Below are 24,354 nucleotides of genomic sequence, written 5' to 3'. Positions count from 1 at the left end.
TATGCATTTGCTGCTTGCAAGGATACCTTGTGATGTCAGGTACGGGGCAAATGGGTAAAGATTATTGAGGACACATTTTGAAAGGTGTACAACCTTTCTCCCATAGAAGAGTGCTAATATACCGTTTACAAGAATGATAGAACTCAATTGCCATTTGATGATGTGGTTTGAGAGCTATGCCTTCCTAACAAAAATATTTGGCAACATGACACCCATGGCAATCCCAAGAGTATTCTGTGTTGTAATCTGAACAGGACAACTCATATATGGTGGCACTGCTTGGCATCTAATGTGATCCCAGTAACCCATATGAGCGATGTGACTGTTGATCAAGCTGCCCTTTTATATACCTTGATGTTGAGGCAACTTGTCAACTTTTAAAAATTATGTTTGAGTACATACGAAAGTTGCCTAAAAGTAGATATCGCAAGCAGGCATTTGGGTTTCTACACTTGATTACTTAAGTGTGCTTAGAAAAGAAGGTTCCCACTTTTTTGAAGGATCTCATGCTCCCTCCTTTACCAAAGTTTCAATTATAGAGAAATTCGATGTGTTGAGGGACCAAGAGGGGTACCAGATCAAACTGCGGATGGTAGGAGGTATATTGATCCACCTCATGTTGAACCTATACTAAGCAACCTCATAGCACTCATCCAGAACATGCATGAGGGCCTCTAAAGTCAACTGGATCGGATTGACTTCAGGCTCCACCACATTGAGCTATTCTTGCATCAGAGATTTTAGATGGACTTTCCAGAGGAAGAAGAGGAGGCCAATGCTAGTGTTGGCCAAGACTAGACACTCACGCTAACTAGCTTCACCCTTCTTTACTTTACTGCCTTTTATTTCTGTTTTTAATTCTAATTAGCTGTTGATTAGTTCTTTTTGGGTAAGTATGGTTAACCATGATCTTCTAATATCTTTTGTACAGGGCTAACTTTGATCTTTTTGTAGCTAATATGTAACACCTTGACTAATCTCTTGCAACTAATTACTCTATGATAACTTGTGTACATCCTGGTGTAGTTAGTTTATTTTTAGACTACCTGCGGATATATCTCAATTATACTATTATAGGTTTCTAATTTTTTGTGCCTCTCATGCACTTTTTTATCGTTGTTAAGTTGAATGAGAGAGGGCCCTCATTTTACCCTTTTGACAGTGTGGACACTGTTCAATTTAAGTTTGAGGGTGAGGGTATTATTTTAATTGATTTGACATGAACTTCAATTTTGAAACTTAGCTATTTACTGTTCCTCTTTTTTGAAATTTAAGCTAGATTGAGAAATTATTTTTTGAACAGAATGCGTGATCAATGATAGAATATTGCTTAAACTGTATGTTTTATAGGAAGTTGTGATCAATATTTTGGCATACTTGATTTGCAGGGTTAAGGCTTGCTTTTTAGTAATTTGTGAAATTTTCTTTTGCACTTTTGAATCAGACAATGATTTGAATGCCTCTATTAGGAAATTTTGTGGCAAGTTTATTTTCATTTTCTTTCTCAATTGAAAAACTATATAACCTATCTTGGAATCTCTTAAGGCATTTTAATCACTTTACATGATATTAAAACATGATCTGGGCATTTTTTCAAATGCGTTTGAGCCTTTCAGGCCTACCTATTGCATCATTTCCACTTGAACCCCCTTTTGAGCTTGGAATTGAAAATCTTATGTACTTTTTTTTGAAACCTACATTAGACCCTAGCCTCTACAACTTGAAAAACTATGAATACCTTACTCTTGAGATAAATGATAAAAAAAATTGTGTGCTAGTAGGGAAGTTGGTTTAGTTGTTTAAGGAGGTGTTGTTGTAAATTTGGGTGTGAGGAATGGAAATAAAGTTTGGAATTCTACTAATTGTACTCCTGAAAAAAGTATAAAAAAATAGAAATATACATGAAAAAAAATTGCAATGAAAAAAAAAGAGTTTCAATATCAATATATTTGGAGTACAAGGAATGATATTTGAGATAAGTTTGGGGGAAAGTATTTGGCTAGAAAGGATGGAATGGATGGCTTCTCATTGTCATTTATCTCAAGTTTTTTGAATTCTATTTATCTTTTCATTTCAATTAGCCTGAAACCTTTGGCCACGCTACAAGCTTACAAAGTCCCATTGATTTTAAATTATGTGAAGTGATCTTTTAGTGGAGAGAGAAGAAGAGTTTAGGCATATGAAGTCTTGATATTGAGCTTGTTTCATGCATGTTGAGTTGTTACATTTTGACTTGATAGTTGCAGGAAAATCATTCTCTAGTCTCACACACACATTTCTAAATTGTTGGGAAGCATGATCTTAATTTGTGAATTGGGCATTTCTTTTTATTTCACTGCTATCCTCTTTAATATATATTTGGAGCAATTAGCGAGGATATTTTCATGCATGCTTAGTAGATGAATAATTGATCAATTTAGTTGTTTTATTACTTGTTTTACTCAAGGTCGAGTAAAAATCTAAGTTTAGGGGTGTGTTAACCTCTAGAAGTTTATGTTATTTCATCATATTTTCCTTAGATTCTATCTATTCTAGTTCAATTGTATATGTTTTTATTGCCCAAATTAAAAAATTTGCATTTTGTTTTGGGCTTGTGTTCTTAGATTTAATTTCATATTTTTAGCCTAATTTCATATTATTTTGATTGAAGTTTTGATTAGAAGTATTTATGGAGCTTTGTAGATGTTTTTTGAAGGCTTTTGGATGAAGAAATGAAGGGCAAAATGACTGATTTTCGTTAGCTGTAAAAACAGTGCAAAATTGCCAAAGTTGTCCCAAAGTCGTGACTTTCATTCATGACTTTCGCCGCTGTCAGAAAAACGCTGCGTTTCATTTATCAGAAATTGGTTGGCTAGGACACATATAAGTTGTGAGCTCGACCCAGAATGCATTCTTGAGACTTTTAGACACTTTTGGAGCTTGGCTGTGCTAGGGTTTGGGCATTGGAAAAGTTGGGATCAAGAGATTGAAGCTTTGAAGACATTTGGAGCTCATTTTCTTCGGTTTTTCTATTCCTCTTCCCTTTCTCTCTTGTAACATGAAATGGGTCCACTTATTTTGTATATTTGTAGCTTGTGGATGATTATGAGTGGCTAAACCCTTTGTTCTAGGATTATTTAGAACCCTTGTATAGATTAACACTATATTTTCCTCTCTTTTTGTGATTAATGATATATATATATATATGTGTGTGTGTGTGTGTGTGTTTATTTTACTCTTTTCTTAATGCTTCTAAGTGATTGGCTACCATTTAGATGTTGAGTTTACTTAATTGATGTTTGAGAGGGCTAGGTTGAGTGTAGAAATTGGGTAATATTGTACAAGAACTTGATATTTACATGTTGAATGGATGGTTTTGTTAGTAAGATAAAGATATACTTGCTAGCCTTGCATAGCCACATGAGGGTTGGTATTTAAAATTGAGTTTTATTAATTCTAACAAGAGATTGGGCAATTAATTTAATTAAACACTTGTTCATGACTTTAGAAAGCTTATCCAAGTATTTTAGAACCCTAGGTTAGCACTTATTTTCATTAAAAGCATTTATGAGAGGAGGTAATTTTGGTGTTATGAAATGAAAGGAGGATAAATAATCCTAGATCTCAATTTGTGTTTGAAATTTGTGAATCAATCACTTTTTTTATTTTCTAGTATTAGTTTCATTTGCAAAAATCATTTTTACCTAACTATGTGCAGCTCAACTTGATCGAATTTGCTTAGTCTTTTGCTTGATCATTGTTTTTGAACAAATCCTCAAAGGAACAATACTTTATTTTCATTATATTACTTGCTATGATCCGTGCACTTACAGTGAGCAACATCCATCTTTTCACTAGGAGTGAAAGAACCTTGAGCAGCTTGCTCCTTAAGAGAATCCTACAATATATGAGTCAAGTGATTACTTAATCTTCAAAAATAATTAGAAGAAAAAATAAAAATGTTTAACTACTTACTATCTTTTTAGCAACTATAGCAACCTTTGGAATGATATACTCCCCTTTCTTAATCCTCCTAGCCTTCCATTTTCTTTGACGTGTTGGGCATGGTAGGGGTTGAACAATAATAATGGGGCTCGATTTTGCTGCTTCCTCTATTTTCTTCTAATCTTCCTAAATTAGCTTTTGCTCAACTTTCCAATATCCCCTACGAGAAATGTAATGAGGATATATATATATATATATATATTTTGATTGTATTACTTTATTTGCAGCGCTTAATTTCTATGCAAATGAAAAAAATTAAATTAGTGAAGTTAAAAAAACATTATACAAAAATTAAGTAACAACTTATTACTGAAATTCAAGATCGTTTCAAGATGCCACAAATTGTCTCCAAGTGTCTTGATCAAGAAAATTGTACTCTTCACACGGATCTTGACCCTACCTTTTCCCATTTATATAAATATAATCTCTAGTTAGTTTGGACTTGAAATCCTTCCATTGCTCAGCAGTATTCTTTAACCAATGCCTTTTCATTTCAGAGGTAGCAAAAATATCATAGGTCAACTGTAACATAATTAAGTTTTAAGTTAGTTTGGCAAGATTTAGGAACTTCAATAGCCTTTATCCCATTTAGGTATTCGGTACAAAACTTAACGGCCTTTTCAGCAATAGATCTTTCAACAATGGAGGTTTCAGGATGATATGGATTCTTCAAATATTCTTTTAATGTTTTCATGTAATGCTCAAATGAGTACATCCATCAAAGATAGGCTAGACCGCAGAGCCTTATTTCCCTTACCAAGTGAACAATTAAATGCACCATAATAACAAAAAAAGCTAGAGGGAAATACATCTCTAGTTGGCACAAAATGATATAACTTTCATTCTCCAATTTATCTAGCTTATTAGGATCAATGACTTTGTTGCAAATAGAATTGAAGAAACTACATAGCCTTGTAATTGTATGCCTCATATCATCTTTTAGTATACCTCGAATAGCAATCAGTAACAATTGTTGCATCAAAACATGGCAATCATGAGATTTCAAGCCTATTAGCTTTAAATCTTTCATTGACATAAGATTTCTCACATTAGAAGAATATCCTTAAGGTACTTTAATACCATGTAAACAACTATAGAAGCTTGATTTCTCCTTTCTTGTAAGTGTATAGGTCGTGGGGTGTAGATAAGTCTTTTTTCTCTCTTCTCATCATGCAAATAATTGTTCTCTTATTCCTATCTTGGCCAAATCTAGTCTAGTATTTATCCCATCCTTAGTCTTTCCATTAATGTGCAAAAGTGTGCCCACAAGATTATCACAAACATTTTTCTCTACATGCATCACATCAAGACAATGGCTTACATAGACCGCCAATATGAAAAACCAAAGAAGATAGACCTCTTTTTCCACAAATTATTCTCACTTGTAATCTTTCAATTCTTACTAAAGATTGCATTGATCCTCTCTGCATGATAGTAAACTTAGTCATTGGTTAATGCCTTAAGAGAAAATTATACTTTTGCGAGCCATTAAAAGCTTTTTCAATATGTGATAAGGATGGTATCGACTAAGAAATCTCCTATAACTAAGGTAGAGGGTCATCTTTTCATGCTTTCGATGTTAAGAGTACATTCCTTCTTCATAAATAGGACATGCATTATGCCCTTTAACACTATACTTGGACAAGTTCTCATATGTAGGAAAGTCATTTATTATGCAAAAAATCATGTCACATAGCTTAAAAGATTGTTGTCGGTAAGCATTGAATATATCAACACCCTTCTCCCACATCATCTTCAAGTCCTCAATTAAGGGTATCAAGCATACATCGATATCGTTTCTAGGTTGTTTTGGTCTCGAGATCATCATGGTTAACATGATATACTTACATTTCATATACAACTAAGGAGGTAGATTGTAAACTACCAGAAGAATTGGCCACGCACTATGTGTGCTACTAAAATTACCAAAAGGGTTAAATTTATCTGTATAAAGTCCAAGTCAAAGATTTCTTAGCTCACTACCAAAATTAGGAAACTTTTAATCTATTGTCTTCTATTTAGGAGAGTCGACTGAGTTCTGATGTCACGTCTCAAAAATTAAGCATGATCGTCATGGGACATATGCACAAACACACATCCCTTAAGCCTTGATCAATAAAATTTTTATTTCATATCTTATTCATTTGAAATATGATTGGAAATTATAGTAACATTTTTCATATAAATAAAAGATTCCTAAACTTTCTGTAGAGATTTCAGCAAAATTTTCCTCTGTAAATAGAACCTTCTAAATTTCCATAATAACCACTTGCAGACAAATTAATAATATAGAGTTTTACTTCTCAACAAGTAACAGTCGATATAAATTTACAAATTAGAATCACATCTGTATTTAATGTGGAGCACTTAAATTTAGTCTCAAAATATAGCATATAGTTGAATATGTGCATAAAAAAAGATACAACCTTATAATAAATATTCACCCAGCTTATTGGCAAGCCTTTTCAATAATCGGCAGGAGGTTCAACACTAAATAATAAATCTAAGACCAAAATATTTTTCAGTGAATAGCATCCCAAAAATAAAATTTTAAAAGAGTAAAAATAATAAACTCAAACAATTATGTAAAATACTTGAAAAGTTGATAATTTAATATATTAAACTTAATAAGCTTGTAAATTTTAATCATAACCATAAAATTAAAGTAAACTGGAATTGCTTTATTCAATCATGCCTAAAGAAAACAAATTATTCAAATATAAATAAAAGTAGCACACTTTCTAACTGAAATTATTGAAATTTCAAATACACTAATTAAATTAAAAAAAACTTTTTATTTTTGAGGACTTAACAGAACAGGTATCAAACGTGGACACACAATCTACAAGGCTAAGTAACCAAATGTAGCTGAAGCCATGAAACAAACGTGGACATACAGTCCATGAGGGTAACTAACCATACATGGCCGAAGCCACAAAACAGATGTGGGTACAAGACCCACAAATAATAGACGTGAGAATAAAGCTCACGAAAATCAAATTAGCTAATCATTGACCATGGTGTACCAAAGGCTAATAGAATTACCATTACTTTCTATATAAAGTCCTCTTAGAAATCACATTTCAAACATGCGAGAAAAATAATCATTACTAAAATAAGATTTTTATTTACAATGCTAAACTCACTTGAATTGTTTCAAATCTCAAAGCTTGCCATAATAATACTTCATAGCTAATGTACAAGCTTGCATTGCATTAATTGAGTAACCAAGAATTTCCAGAGTAAAATAAAAAAAGATTCCTTCCTTAATCTTGAAAGCATATTTCTTAAAGAAAATACATGCACATACAATAATTTAACTAACCTTCATTACCATTCTAACTAAAATAATTTAATTGACAAAGTACTTAATAATTGTCTTAGTTGATAAAAATGATTTATATAAAATATAATATTTTCAAAAATAGAATACTTTTACTAATAAAATAACAGGGGTGCTATTCATTTACCTATAGAGTTCCCAAGTGTATATCTTATTTCCAACCTAGTCTCTTAATGACAATGCTTTCTCCTTAAATTTCCTAATATTCAAATAATACAATTGTCACTTCCTCATACTTTACCATCCAAAAATATTCATTAATCCAAAATAACTAAAAAAAATAAGACGAAGAAAACTTTTACTTTTATCTTTCTCAACATTGTATGAAACATAAAATTATAAATAATTAATTATATAAATAGCAACTTGGTCCTTAAATTACCAACTCAAATATCTCTCTCAAAAATCTGAAATTTCTATTTTAACTTTCCAATTTTCAAGTTTCATATTTAAGCTCTCTTTCAATTTCATTCTAACCAATTCTTCAACATCAACCACTCTAAACAAAATTACTTTAACCTAAAAACTCTAACCCTTGCTTATTATAATCATGCTATCAATACCGAAATTTCAGTTTAATTTTCTTTTTCCTTTCCCTCAATAGCCACGGACAGCAGCCAGAATTTTAAAAAAATCAATTATAAAAATATTATATCACACATAGTCACATGAATGCAGAACTAATTAGAGGAGGGTTCGAAACTCCTCTCCTCAACCTAGCACAACAGAACAAAGGAGAAGTATGGAGGAGAAGGGGTTGACCATGTGAAGCTGAAAGTGGGAAGAACTGTCTCACACAAAGCAACAAGGAAGAACATAGCCAACAAAGCAGATGAACAGAGGACGAACAAGTTGAACCATGACTGGAAATGGTGAGCGACTTGCAATGTGAAACAAGGGAGAACTCACAGTCAAAGCTCCAAAAATGGCAGCCAAGCTCTGTGGTGTTTACTACCCACAGAAAGACAAAAAGAGAGACGAGAAAGGAGGTTCAACAATTCTGAAATGAAGAAGGATGAAGAGATCGACAGTGAAGCAGAAACAAGGTGAGAGTAGACCAACCTAGAACGGACTCCTTGAAGCAGTGAACTCATGGTAAAGTCGAGACCTATGCCAACGAGAATGTGATGATGGAGAAGGAAGAGGAAGAAAATAGAGATGGCCAAGGGTTTCAGTCCAATCTTCTCTCTCTTGACTGGTCTGGAATTTTTGAAAGTTGATACAAAGAAAAATGAAGAATTAGCTGACCAACTTCCTCTGCTACTCTTATTCATTTATTTAAATTTCATTGGTTTTTTTTGGTTTTAAGTCGGAGGGCGTTCTAGTAACTTTACCCAAAACTGAAGCTAGAAGATAAGAAAGAAAGATGCACTAATGGTCTCATGAAGAATCAATCCTATGACTTGACATAAGGAATGTTAATCTAACTTCCACTAAACCAACATCCCTTCTTGCTACGGTTGTTCCAAAAATTAATATGAAGATACTTACAATATCTTTCTATATATTTTAGTTTATTTATTTATTTATTTTGCTTAAAAGTTCCTTCATTATTACCATAATTAAATTTTTGAGTTATTACAGCCGAAGTTTACTATCACATATTCTTTCATCAAAATGCCATCTCAAATTCTTTGTTTCTTTGGCATTAGAAAACAAATGTTTAAATCGTGGTATCATTGGAAGATACCACAGCACCTTTGAAGGTGAGCCTTTAGTGATCTCATTAATATCACCACTGATGTCCTTTTTTAATTTGTATCATGATACGCTGCATTTCAGACATTTATATAGCCTTTCATACTCTTTTCTATACAACACAAACATTAGAAGTATGTATCTTTTTATATTACATACCCATTGAGCACAAGATTTTCTTGGCCTTGTAATGACAATTAAGAAGCATATTACTATTCAGAAACATATTTACCAACAATTCAAGCAACCAAGTAAAACTCATATCAGTCCATCCACATCTTGCCTTCAAGTTGACTAAACTCAACACACCAGTCAAATGTGTATACTTTTTACACCCCGGATACAAATGCTTATCTATATCACTTTGCAAGCTCTCAAATGCATGTGCTTGTGTAAAGGACTCCATTCCAATACCACGGATCATATCCTCTATTCTATCATTCCAGGCATTTTCACTTCTTTTTCTTGGGACATAGAAGTCAATCCTTTAGTTTCACCATGCCATATCCATTTCTTATACCTTAAATTTATCCTATTACAAAGCAAATGCTCTCTTATTTCATCAATACCCAGTCAATTTCCATTTAAACACTTACGCATGGACAAAAATATCGTCCATTTTTACTAGGAGCATTTCTTTTAGTGAATTCAAGAAAATATTCCACCCCATTCTCATATTCTTCACTTGTTCTTCTAGCATTCATCCAACTATGATCCATTGTTTAACTACCTAATTAGTCAAGATAAATAATATTATATTTAAAAATTTTCCAACTTAATTTAAGAAATTTTGGCAGAGTTTTTCCTAAAAATAGGACCTTCCAAATTTTAAAAAAAAAAATTCAACTCAGATCTTAACAATAATGAAGTGCCAATCAAACTCACAAGCCATTACTATATTATGTATATAAATTTTGTAAATATTAAAAAATTTTTGGCAAAGTTTCCTCTTAAAATAGGACTTCCTAAAATTTCAACAATAATCGAGTTTAACTTGAATCTCAAACAATTTAAAAATTTAAGTAAATCTAAAAAAAATTAAACATATAACAATTTCTTTAAATAGGTACAAATTCCATTATACTATCTAGCAACATCATAGCATAAAAATCATTATAACAAATTTAATTCATCTAAATAACTACAAATTTCACTCCTCTATCAAACAATATTCATCATAAAAAATTAATTCCTCTATCAAGAATCATTTTAGACAAAGAAAAGAATTATTTTAATTATAAAAAAATATAAATAGTAATATAGAAAAATAGAAAAAAAAATATACAACCAACCAGTAAAAATTTTTATTAATAAAAAATTAAAAAAATAGTAACACTTACTTGGAATCTATGAAAATGAAAATGCAACCCAAAAGATCAACTTGAAGCCACAACCAACAATGGAGGAAGAGAGAAGAAGAAGAAGAGGAAGTACACCCATTGAAATGGAAGATTAACTGGCAATAGAACACAATGGAAAAAAATAATAAAGTAAGTTGAAGGCCCAAATCAAAGATTAAACTTCACCCACAAAGATAAAAGAAGAAAATCAACCTTTAGAGAACTAAAGTATCATAGGAATGGGGGAGGATAACAAAGAAGTGCAAATCGGCGGTGGTGGTAGTAGCTTCGACAATGACCAGACCCAGTTTTGACTGGGGTGATTTGCTTCTTTGACTTCAGAGTGTTAGATGGTAGAGAAAATAAACTTGAAAATTGAAATTTGGAAAAAAAATTGGAGGGGGGGCGGAAGACACACGCGGAGAGCTTATAAAAGAGGGGAAACGACATTGATTACTATATAACTGAAGTCGTTTCCCATTCCTTGTGCACTGTTCCATCTTATCCTCAAGTGCTATTTTTTTAATTCAAGGGATACAACGTCGGTTACCCATGTAACCGACGTAATCGGTATCGTATCCCTTTGAATTTCAAAATTTTTTAATTTTTGTCTTTCAACATCGGTTACCATAGTAACTGATGTTAAAACTTTCAATATTAATTTTTTTAATGTAATAAGTGATATGACATCAGTTTCTCATATAATCGGTGCCGTATCCTTTTAATTTAAATTTTTTTATTTTTTGGGTTTTCCACGTCCGTTACATGGTAACTGACATTGGAAACCATATTTTTCACATTTGTTACTCATATAATCAATGTGGAAAAGACTTTTAACCTCAAATATCTCAACTTATTTACATGTTTGCCACTGCTTTATTTATAACCATAGTTTTTTGTAAAATCAACGTTAAAAGGTGATGTAAAAAACATAATTTCTAATAGTGAAGGGTTGTTAGGGGTCCAGCATTAGTATTAAGCTAGATTGAGCTCAATATAATGGGCTTAAGTGAGGGTTTGTATTTATGTGCCATGTATCGTGGCACACAATGCAAAAAGCTTGAAGCTTGATATTAAAAAAAAAAACTTAAGGCTTAAAGTTTTTCTACTACAGTAAATTATCATTATTATTAGTTCATATCTTTTCTACCATGGTAGAAGTTCCTTGTTGGCTTTCAAAATTATAAATTAAATTCTTTTAACTCTAGCAGTCTTTCAAATTTAGTTTTTTTTTTTTCCTTTTCTACTATGGTTAGTTAGTCTTAAATATGGTCAAGCCATTCTAACATGGAAAAGGTTAGTTGAGGGGTTTTAATCATAATTACCATGATAGAGTACGTTAAGTTGTGATTAAAATTTGGAGACTTCACAAAGTTGGAGTCTAATAGTGATTCTATGTTGCAAGCTACTTTCAAGGTTATATTTTGCTTGAGTTCTTGAATTGGTTCATGTGGCTTTTTTTAATCTTAGCAAAGCTTTGTGATTGTATAGTTTCAAGTGGATTCCAAGTTTCCTTCAGTCAATAATGAGTAGTGAACTATATATTTTTTAAAAAGATGTGCTCATTTGATAGGATGTCTAAACCCACATCCCAACTCGATCGGAATAGGGTTTCTAAGTTGTCAAGTGGTTATATCGGTCATTGTTAGGCTCCTTTACTCTTTGAGTTTCTTTTCTTACTGTTTGTTTTGGGTTACTTTGCCTTAGTTGGATTCTAGATTGCTTATACTCTGCTTTATAACTTTTAAATTTGGTTATTAATATAATTTTTTCTGTTGTGACAAAAAAAAAAACTCACCATAATTTGATATGGAAATTAGCATGAAACTATTTGTATTAGCAAATAATTAAAACGCAAGGCACCTACCAGCAGAGCCAGGACACTACATGAGGAGGTGCAATCTCTTTTTTTTTAAATTAAAAGCTCGAAAAATAATAATTTAAAATTAAAGTTACATATTTTATAATTGTTCTCTACTTGATTTTTTTTTTTACTTTGCGATAAGTATATAATAATTTTATTGTCAATGTTAGTAAGAGTATTTCCGTAAGTATTGCTGTACTAAACAATTATGTCAATAGTGCCGCCTATTTTTCACAATCTTTGGAGAGAAAAAATAAAGGATTTTCTTAACTATTGTAATGACAATATGTAAGATCACTGTTAACTTTGGAAAGAAATAAAACTATTAGATAGATGTCTTTTGGATTAAATATTTTTGTTATGCATATCAATAACAAAAGTTTAACATTGATTATGAATCATTATTGAATTAGTTAAAATGTGTATTAAAAATTATTTAGATTCATAGGAGCTAGGTGCAAAATCTGATAACTAGATGGGGCAAAGCATCAAAATTTATATTACTTTCATGTAATTTCCCCAAAAATGAGAGTTGGATGTGCATCGTTCAAATATAGGTGCATTCGCCACCGACACATGCCTCTCTGCAGACGCTGGATGACAATATTGCATAAAAAAGACAGGCGACAATGAAATTAGGTGTGAAGGATACGTGTATATCATTTGCCAGGGAAGGTTTTGAAGAAGTTGTATGATTAGGTGGAGGACTAGGGTTTGGTTCTTACGTGTGTATTAAAATCTTAAGGAAAAATAGCAATATAATAACGGAATTTGTAAAGGTATTAATCATCATTAAAGATAGGGAAAATGACCCTTACAAATCTTGTCAAGGCATTAATGACAATTAATTGAAGTCCTTGAATTATTGAAATGTTATGGAATGATCATGGTCTTTATTTATCATGAATAATTATTATTAAAATAACCAAGGAAATTCACTGATGAATTAAGTACAATTAGTTGTGAATTTAAATAATATTAGTTGTAAATAAATGGAAAGTTAATTGTGAATTGATAGACATTCTTATAAATTTGAGGATAGTTAGTTGTAAATTTTTGGGAGGTCACTAGTAAATTTATACAAATTCAGTTGTGAATGAATATTTGGTCTCATAAATTTATACATTACTTGTGATTTGGGAGTGACTTCATAAATAAGTAACATTCCAAAAATTTACAAGTGACAATTAAAATACCAGGTGAAATGCGATATTCATGTTGCCTTAGTAGCCTAAACAAAAGTGCAAGAGCATTAAGGTCGTCGTCTTCTTCAAAAGTAGTTATTGTACCACATGAATCAGCTGCAATAGATTATCAATCTCAAGTTCGAAATGGCAGTCCACACCTAGACGTTGGATTGCATCGATCGAATTCATTTTTTCTACAGGCTTCTCAGTTGCAAAGACAAGCAACTTCCTTACTTCTTCTTTGAGTATTTTAATCTGCTCCTCCATTTCAGCAGTCCCTTCATGCAAATTCATCTGGATCCTTTTTCTGTAGGCTTCTCAGTTGCAAAGGCAAGCATCTTCCGTAAGATGTACATTGCAAGTCAAAGAAAAAAAGACCTAAGAACTATTCCATAATTATATAGATCTCTCTAACATGCTAGCCAAAGGATTAAGCTTGCTTGTTAATACAATTAAATATGATTATCTTTTTATACAGAAACAACTGCTAAAAAAAAGTGCTGTGAATACCAAAGATTCTGAAGCATATTGAATGAAATGGTTCCCCCAAATGTTGGGGTGATAATTCCTAGAGCGACGAGGGCAAGGGGATCAAGTAACAAGAGGTGTTGCTACAAAAGACATAATGGATATGGATATGTGTCTCTGATCTTAGTTGAGTGAGAAACTTAAGTTATGAGTATACTGTATAACCTAATTTATATATAGGAATTTCAATTATCTAATTGCTACTTGTAAGTTAATGCCGAGTTTCTTGCACGTATGAGAAAGTGACTCTGGGGCTATGTTGATAGATAAATAAAGCTTGTCGGTGAGGAATTTTGCATTATATAATTTATAATATTATTATGATAATTTCGCATCATAAGGGGTAGATTATACTTCTAGATAGGATTGTTAAGGTGGTAAGCCCAAGTAAACTCATTTTCAAAAGTTACTCTCTAACAGAATCCAGAAGAGGAATTTTTTTTTTAACCCAGATAAAACCAGGTGGTTTTCATCTTGCAAAGTTTTTGCTTTGCTAGGGTTCTTCTTGTTGGGGTTAGGCTCCCTTCCTATGTTGAAAGAACCCATATTAAAACTCATTATGAGTTTTACTAATTAAAGTGGACAGGGATCTGATTAGGATAAATGAGAGAGAAGTCATATTCAAGGTTGACTTGCACAAGTTATGGGGTAGTTTTGATAAATCTACAGTTGAGGATTTGTTAATCAAGATGAAATTTGGTTAGCTATAACAACTATTTAATATTTAACAGTTGAATCATTGACTTGTTGCCTAGTGTGAGAGTCATTCTATTCACCCCATAGCCCTAGGTTTGAGTGGCTTCCATCCTTCTCATTCTCTTTTTTGTAAGCTTGTTGCTTTGGTGCCTTGGTTGGTTATTCGTGTATTTGATTAAAACTCTTGTACTTTGTTTTGATCATACTGGAGTTGCCTTTCATTGGTCTAGAGGACCCATAGTTTTTACCTTTGCATTGAGGGATTTTTCATATTAATAATTTTGGTATCTCTCATTTAATTGTGGCTATATATTTCTTTCATATATTTGTTTAATTGCTCCTCTGAGATTGTAGCAAGTGATAATAATTTATTTTCGCTACATATAAATTATTGGATTGTACTTTTCTCATCACTTCCATTCCCTCATTTTTTCTGAGGGGAATTCTATGCATGGGAGATGAAAGTGAGTCTTAGCTTCTGGTATTGTTATCTAAAATATTTTTCAAATACTTTATATCATTTTGTGTAGATATTTCAGTCATTATTAGGAGATATTATTATATAATTATTATTCATTATTGTTTGTCTATTTTTAATGTATATAATCTACCCTTTAGATCAATAATACATGTGACATTTTCAAATCTCTCTTTAATTTTATCTCTCTTATCTCTGATAGCTTTCGTGATACTAGAGCCATATAATATTATTTTTCATCATAAGTTAGTTTTGGAAGAGTGTTAACCTTCCTTTGCATTAGTGTTGCCCTCCTTCATCATGAGTTTAGATCCACGTCAAAAGTATTTCCTCATATCCATAGGGAAGCTCTAGTAAATAAATGTTTGTGGATTCGTTAACCATTGGATCATGTTGAAATTTGGTCAATAGGTATGAACATCTATTGCATCATTTTCAATGATAATAGATCGTTGATTCATTGTTTAGGTTTGAGAGTTATTCCATTTAAAGTACATTCTTGGTTTTTGGTGTGTTTTTCATCCTTCATTCTCTTTGTAAGATTCTTTTCCTTAAAAATGGGAAAATGGTTACTTAATCTATCGTAGTTGCTTAAATGGTTTGTAGTTAACATAGTTGGTTGGCAAAATGTGATCTGCTGTAGTCCTACCTTTAGAATCTTCTTTGGTTGAACTTGAAACTTTGTTGTGTACTTACTTATCTCCAAGTCCTCTAGGCCATCTGCTTCATTATCTACTCTCATTGGATAAATCTACTTACTATTGTGTACTTTTTTTGACATATCATATTGACAAGTTAGGAAATTTCTTCTTCTCTATGACTCCTACTCTACTTCCATCCATCCTATAACACTCCGTGCATTCCCTAGCCATTCATGATACATATTTGTGTTCTTCCATTAGCTTCAACCTTCTTTTTGTTGGACAACTAGTTGATATGGGTTATGATGTGTTATTTAATAAATGTGGTTTTATTGTGTGTATATGGTCTTAGACAAGACTAAGCACAAATTTGGTCGCATGTTCGAGCTCACCTCAATGCACCTACCTAAAATCACCATTTTTACATTGTGTGCTACCTCCACATCCTCTTCTCTTGATTCTTTTTTTGACTTATGACACCATCATCTTGCTCACAGTTTCTTTGAATAAATGGTGTCCTTTATTTTTTTAGTGGTCTTTGGGAAAAAATAAAGAATTTTCTAACCTATTTTAAACAATTGATGTAAATCATTGTTAACATTAGAAAAAAAGATACTAGTATATAAATAGGTGTCTTTTGGATTAAATAGTTTTGCTATGCATATCAATAATAAAGTTTTAAATTATTACGAATTTTGAATTAGTTACTTATAAAAATTATAGATAAAAATTCTAGATAATAGAGTAGAGCTAAGTAGAACTTAAATGACTGGTGGCAAAGCATCAAAATTTATATTACTTTCATGTAATTTTCTCCAACAAATTTAGTTGCAAATGATATATAGTCTCATAAAGTTATACATGTGGATTCAGGAGTGACTTCATAAATTCATAAGTAACATTCTAAAAACTTAAAGTGATAATGTTTAAATTCATGGAACTATATATTCATTCACAATTAACATTCCATATATGCATAAGTGATCTTCCTAAATTCACAACTAACTTTTCTTAAATTCAGAGTGAGTTTATTTTATTGATTAGTATCAAGTAAAGACGATATGGTCCTTTTCTATATTTCAATATTTCAAAGGTTAATTGTCATTAGAATCTTTACAAGGTCGTTAATTGTCATTTTCTATTAAAGATCTGGGATTATTGAGATATCATGAAAGTTCATGGTCCTTTATTTTGTAACATAATTAAAAAAACACACACACAGTTACAGTTAATTGGATTTCACCCTTTAATAATTATCTGCATAGGGTATTTGGTCTTCTAAACTTTTTTTGGCAGTGCAATGTTCATTTTCAACATTCGAAAACAATGTAATGTTGCCCTTATAGTTAACAAATGTTAACTTTAAAATCATTTAGATGAGCCAAAAAAATTATGGAAAAGACCTTGAAAATTATAAAGAAATACCCTATAAGAAAATTCATTACTATAAAAATGGAATTTAGTAACATGTATTTTATAACAATTAAAAACAAAAAGCCATTAAAATTAAAGCTAAAAGATCTTAGGTGACATTTCTTATATCAAATATGACACTGCTTATCAATTATTCTATTATTTATAATTTTAGTACAATAACAAGATGTGGCGTTTTTTACATGAAATGCCACAGCCCCTTATTATGGAACAATCAAGTGGCTTTCAATAACAAAACACCACCAAATTTATTTTTAAAAATTAAATAAATAATTTTAAATAATTCATATAATGATGTTTAGTATTATTATATTATAAGAACTATAATATAAGAAATACAATGTTATTAATATAATAATTACTCACCTAAACATTACAAAAAAGAAATATAAATAATTTTTATTATTATTAATTTATTATTTTTATTATTAAAGTATATATAATTATTAAATATTATTATTATCATAATAAAATAAATTTAAATTTACAAGCCAGAGGTGACATTTTCATCCTTAAAAATGCCACTTGAGGGCATTTAAATTTTAAAATTTAAAAGCTTCAAGTGACGTTTCTAAAGGGTGGAAATGCCATCCCCAGGGCATCCAAGAGCTTTTAAATTTTAAAATTTCAAAACCTCAAAATTCTCGAGAATGAAAACGTCACTTCTAGGCTTTTAATTACACCCACAAAGTTATTAATTAAATATATATAATTTTAAATAATATTGTATTAAATATAATCATAAATATTATTACTATAATTATAATAAATATAATAACTTTAGTATCATTATTATTTTATTATTTTCACCATGAATTATAATATAATAAATGAGCTAATTTAAGTAAATTAAGTATATGTAATTAAATTATTTAAGACAAAATAATCAGGTAGCCTTTCCAACCTTAGGAAATCCACCTGAATTATTTAAAAAAATTTAAAAAAATATAATTTTAACTAATTAACATAATGATTTTCAGTATTATTATAATTATAAGATATAATATAAGAAATTTTATGTCATTAATATACCAATTAATAACCTAAACATTTGCTGCCAAAAAAAGAATAATAATAATAATAATTATTATTATTATTAATCACTGTTAATATCAAATTAAATAATTATTAAATCACAGTATTATCAAAATAAAAAATATTTACTTGAAAAGGCAGATGTGGCGTTTTCAATATTTAGTGAGTTGTTAATTTTTGATGGTGCACTTGTATTTTTCGAAGAAAACTTGTAATTCATCATTAATACAGTATTTTAACTTATAACAATTGGGATTCTTTTCTGCAAATTTTTTGATCAATTAACACTTCAAATTAACCTTTGTTGTTAATAGTAGGGGTAACATTGCATTGTTTTTAAAAGTTGAAGAGAAAAGTTATATCCAAAATAAGTTTAGGTTCTCAAAAATTTTCTGAACTTATAGTTTAAAAAGTAAAATTGCCCATTAATCCTAAATTGATTATTGTAATTAATTAGTACCTCGCTAGTCATGATGTCATCAACAAGCCTTCCAATAATTTCTGAAGCTCTAATGATTTTAGGGTCCTTGGCCGACCATTGAAAGACTTCCTCTGTTGCAATACATCCCATCCCAATCAATGATGTGGCTGCAAGCATTTGGGACGCAGAAGATACTAATGCGTTGCTCATGTACTCCTCCATCGTTGGTGTATAATTGCTATTAGATCACTCGGCCTCAACCATATAGGCTTGCGCCAATCTTTTCATCTATCAACCAACAATAACAATGATTAATTTTTTGGGTCCAGAATATAAGTCATTTTTCTAGCTAATCATGATCCAAAATATAAATAATTTAGTATTTGTAAAAGAAATTCATTTTACTCATATATTTATTAATCTAGATTCTTGTGTTAACTGTGAATTTATTACCTTCTCACTCATCATAAATTAGAACTAAGAGTAAATAAAGAAAACAATATATATGTTCATAAAAATAAGAGCTTTATTTAAGTGTGAATTATTGTTGAAAGCTGCTTATATTTTAAACCAAAGGGGGAAGAACTCATAAAATAATGCAAAGGAATATGAAGAGAATGAACGTAACTTGTTATTAGAAAAAGAGAATGAACGTCATTTCTCAAGTAGTTTATTTTTTTTAATCACACAACAATCTGTGATGAAAATAATAATAAAATATTGCAAATTGATTTTGGGGATGGATTTCATATAAGGCAGATTGTTTTGTTGCAAATAAGGCATTGCAGAATTTTTGCGATCATTTTTTTAAACTTTAATTCCATTTAAAATTCCATCATAAAATTTTTGTTATTCTTAATGTCATCTAATGGAGTCTTCATATGTCAGTAAACATGAGTAAAATTGTAATTTGGCTTTAAAAATAGAGGCAAGAGTATTTAAGAATCTAAACTTGTCTTTTGTTCATTTTCATCCTTTAACATTTAAAAATCATGGAAATCTCCCCAATCATTAACTTTCATCATTAGTTAACTAAAATGTTATGAATTCTACTTTTTTTTGGTAATTTTCTATAATTTTTGGATCCTTTATTGTGATTCTTTTGGTCATTTTTTATAATTTTTTAGTTAATTAATAGTCAAAATTAATAGCAGGGGATATATCACAATTTTGAATGTTTAGGAGTGCAAATGCACCAAAAACAAGTTTAAATTCTCACATGCTCCTTGGCCTATAGTTTAAGGGCTAAATTGTGATTTCACCCTCTAAACATTAATAGGAAAATTAATCTACAAGTTTTTAAAGTTTTTCTCTATTTATTTTAATCAAGTTTTTATAGTTTAATCCATTAGATATGTTAATCTTTGAAGGTTAAAATTATTATGAATAATTAAATTTCTCAAATTAAAAACACTTTTAAAGTTTATATATAATTTTATTAATATTCTGTCAAAAAAGAAAAAAAATTGATGTAATGATTTTTTATAATTTTGTAAATTTTTTATGAAAATTCTGTATGTATAAAAATTATTTAAATGACGCCTATTATTATATAAATTTTGATATATAAAATTATGTAATTAATTAAGAATTTATATATATTTTAATAAAAATATAAAAGTTTTGATGAATTTTATTTCTTAAAAAAATTCAAGAATTTGACATTCAGGGATTAATAAATTCAAGAAATCAAAATTATAAGGGTTTAATTATAAAATAAATTATAGGAATATTATTCAAAATGAAAAAAAACTACAAGGATTTGCAAATTAATTTCTCAACTTTAATTGTTCTTTTTTTTTGATAAAATTATTCTACATATGGAAAGATTCTACTCCACTGATATTTGATGAAATTTTAGCCAAATGTTACCTTCTGCATCAGAAATTAGTAGAGGCATGAAAGAAAAAGTATCTTACTATTTGCATACTTTACACAAATGCCCTTCCTTCCTTGATCATTTCTTGATCGACGTCTTCATAAATATCTAAAAATTAACGCACGTGATGTCCCATCTGAAATAGCATTTTTCAGAACTCTCCTAATTTTGACTTATAGTTAAATTAAATTCTCTACTTGAATTAAAAAAAAATTAAGGCTAAATTTTTGTTTTCGTATGCAATAGTTTCCTTTAACTTTTTAAAAACAGTGCAATATCATCCTTACTGTTAATAAAATTTAATTTTAACTATTAAGAATTATAAAAAAGGATATCAAAACTATAATAAAGAAAATTTTCTCAGTGCTTTTATATAATTTTTTAACTAACTAATAATCAAATATAATAATAAGGGTCATATTACACTATTTTCAGAAGTTAAAAAAATATTATACAAAAATTGAGTTAGGTTTTTACACTTTCCTAGATCTATAATATAGGGGCAATTTTACCATTCAACCAAGAAAAAGACTTTGGTTTCTCTTCACTATATTTTTCATTCACTACGGCTTTCATTGCAAATATGAATTGTTGAAATTAAATTTTAATGATACAAAATAATCTGTATTTTTTAAAACTAGCAAATTTATATCATTAACTTTAATTTAACGGTCTAAATTTATAGTTCTTCTTAAACCACAGTGGAGGGAAGTTAATTCCAAAAAAAAAAAGATGTTTAATTATTGATTTGAAGTTGATATGTATTTAAACCTCTCAATCGCCGTGGTCAAGAGTTGCAACTCTTCAAGTGTGCCAAACACGTCATAAATATCATCAATGACTGATATGATGGAAATAACTTTGGTTGTTATTTTTTTCTTGCTAGAGAATAGTAGGGCTCAAAACGCACTCCCAATATCCAATAGTAACATTCCACCAATCTATCACGAGCAAAAGGAAGCCTTTTAGCAAAATCTAATTCTTTGCACCATCTGTATATAATCAAAATAAATAATTAAGACTTTAGTAGGGCATATGTTATATAAAAAATTACTATTCCAATTAATATATGTTAATGGGCTAAAGAGCAATTTCACCCTTAAACTATATATCTAGAAATATTTGGTATCCTAAACTTATTTTTAGTGCAATATTTCTTTTCAATTTTTAAAAACAATACAATACCTAGCACTCTTGTCGTTAATAAAAGTTAATTTTAATTGTTAATTGACTAGAAAATTATAGAAAAGAATATAAAATATCATAAAGGGATCCAAAATTGCAAAAAAAAAAACCCAAAAAAAAAATTTTCAATAATTTTGAGGTTCTTTTCTATAATTTTTTGTCAACTAATGGTTAGACTTAACATTTGTTGAAGGTATGGGCAACATTATATTATTTTTAAAAGCTGAAGGGAACATTATACAAAAAATGTGTTTAAAATCCTAGACACTCTGAGACTTATAGTTTAGGGGTAAATTTTCCATTTAATCCTTCATTTTTTTAGCATTAATTATTAGGAAAAATGGCAATAAAGTCCTGAAACAAAGAATATATGACAATTAAGTCTCTGACAAATTTTTTTAAAACTTAAGTTGTAAATATTAATTCAAGTAGTTGCAAATAGAAATCCCAATTACAAATTGAAATTTATATTTAGAATTTAAATATCTTATTTTCAATTAAAAATTTTAAGTTTGCAACCACATGATTAATATATATTTACAAATGACTTTATTAAAAATTTTGTTGAAAACTTAACTGTCATAAATACATTGTTTTGGGACTTTAGTATCATTATCCCTAACTATTATGGTTATCAGTTTATGAAAACTTGGAAATATTTCCAACTTCACGTTGATGTAACATTTGAAGCATGTTGAAATCCAACTTTGCAAAGGTGAGCAAGGCTTCATTGTGGCAAGAATCATTTTGGTAAAAGGAAATATAATGCCAAGCCTCTAGTCTGGGGTAGTTTTTACGAAGTGGGTGTGTAAGCTGTAATTGACTTTTGTAGCAAGAGACGAACCAAACGAACGATCATTGATTCAAGGTGTGTAGTAGTGAAAATAAGTGCCTCATCTAATATGTCTTCTCCATGAACTCTAAGATGTGCAGCTTCATATAAGCTTAGCATTCCCTCAACATCAGTAGTTAGTTCTTCCTTAAAATTGCCATGCTCAACTTTCAAATTTTCAAACACAGCTATACATATGATGAAACAATCACTAGCAAGTCATATAATATTTTGTCATGTCACTTGTATCCATTTATTGCTCGTTTGTTTAAATACATATGTTAGGTAGTTGCAAAAGAGAAAACAAAACAGTTGCTTGAAGCAAAAAATGATGTAGTGGACAGGAAATTTTCTGCTACAAGTTCATCACAATTGCAGAAAGAAGTCTTACCACAAAATTTGCAGTGAAATCACAAGTCATATAATTTTGGGCCAAAGTATACTTTTGGTCCTATAACTTTATATAAGATTTTAGTTTGGTCTTGCAAAGTATATTTTTAATCCTCTAATCCTCATGTCATTATTTTTTATATCAGTCATTATCATTTAAAAAATAAAACTTATATATATTAACATTTGAGAATACTTTATTAATATTTAAAAGTTCAATGTAAAAATTTCTTGTTGATGAAACTAACGGTGTTAGTGTTAAAATGATTGAAAAGGTACTATTTATAATTAAAGGATTAAAATAAAATTTGATATAAAATTAAAGGATTAAATTAATTAAAGATGTACTTGAGCCTATATTTTTGTTATCTCCCCCCTTGCATCCATTATTTGTTGCTTGTTTGTCTTAATATGCATGTCAAGTCGACTATCAAGTTGCAAAGAGAGAAATTGACACACGGAGGTGGACTCCACTTTTAAATTATCTACGACAAAAGCATAAAATTAGCAACACAATTTTGTGATTTTGAACCCACTCACTTTATATTTTGACCCCATTGACCCCAAATTTAGACATGTTTGGGTTCGACATTCTTTTATAGGTCTTTGAGATTTTTATTTAAGCCTAATAAATACAAAATGTTGGACCAATGCTCAACTTAAACAAATAATTTTTTATATATTTTGTAAAAATATAATTAAATTTTCCCTATTGGTCAAGGTCCTAGATCCTCCACAATTACTGCTCATGATTCTCTATGCGTTGCTTGGCTCGTATTATAATTAAGAAATACTTCTTCGGTTTAAAATATAAGCACATTTTGACAATAACTCACATACCAATAAAATCTCTATTATCATAAAAATATATGTTGTTTTTCTTAATTTCAATTTATAATGCGTGAGAAGAAGGTCATAAATTTCAGGGCACAATAATCTAGGTTAATAAATATAATGGATAAAATGGGAATTTTGTTTTACAAACACTAAATTGCTTATATTTTGAACTAAAATTAACAGATAAAAAATGCTTATATTTTGAATCAGGAGGAGTAAAGGAAAAAAAAAAACTTGTTCACAGTTTATTTTATCTTGCTTTGATTGTTTTTCCTGAATCTAAGTAAAGAATCATATTGTCAGCAAAAATAAGACTCAGCCTTACCTACCTCTCTTTTCTCTTCAAAAGAGTGTGTTTCACCAGATCCAAATCAGAAATAGATAGGGCGAATTAAAATGTGAAAACAATGTCATTCCATGGATGCAAAGGACCAGAGTCTAAATTGTGGATCTCATTATCATCTCCTACAGGCTTAATATTGCCTAATTCTATCTTCAATCTTAAGTCACTAACAAAATTATATTTAAGCTATTGTGATATTGGTGATGGATCTTTTCCAAATGATCTTGGAGGCTTATCAT

The 24,354-nt window shown here is 29.9% G+C and overlaps 1 pseudogene; it reads right to left on the bottom strand.

Annotated features, from left to right (window-relative positions):
• LOC129317467 (probable terpene synthase 2) overlaps nt 1–23,493 on the bottom strand; it is a 45,637-nt pseudogene extending 22,144 nt beyond the window's left edge.
• Between the last annotated feature and the right edge of the window lie 861 nt (nt 23,494–24,354).

Source organism: Prosopis cineraria, unplaced genomic scaffold (assembly GCF_029017545.1).
Source record: "Prosopis cineraria cultivar Desert tree isolate PC_DT_omini unplaced genomic scaffold, ASM2901754v1 PC8, whole genome shotgun sequence".
NCBI lineage: Eukaryota > Viridiplantae > Streptophyta > Magnoliopsida > Fabales > Fabaceae > Prosopis > Prosopis cineraria.
The sequence above is the reverse complement of the archived record's forward strand: the minus strand, read 5'-3'. Positions and strand labels throughout refer to the sequence as shown.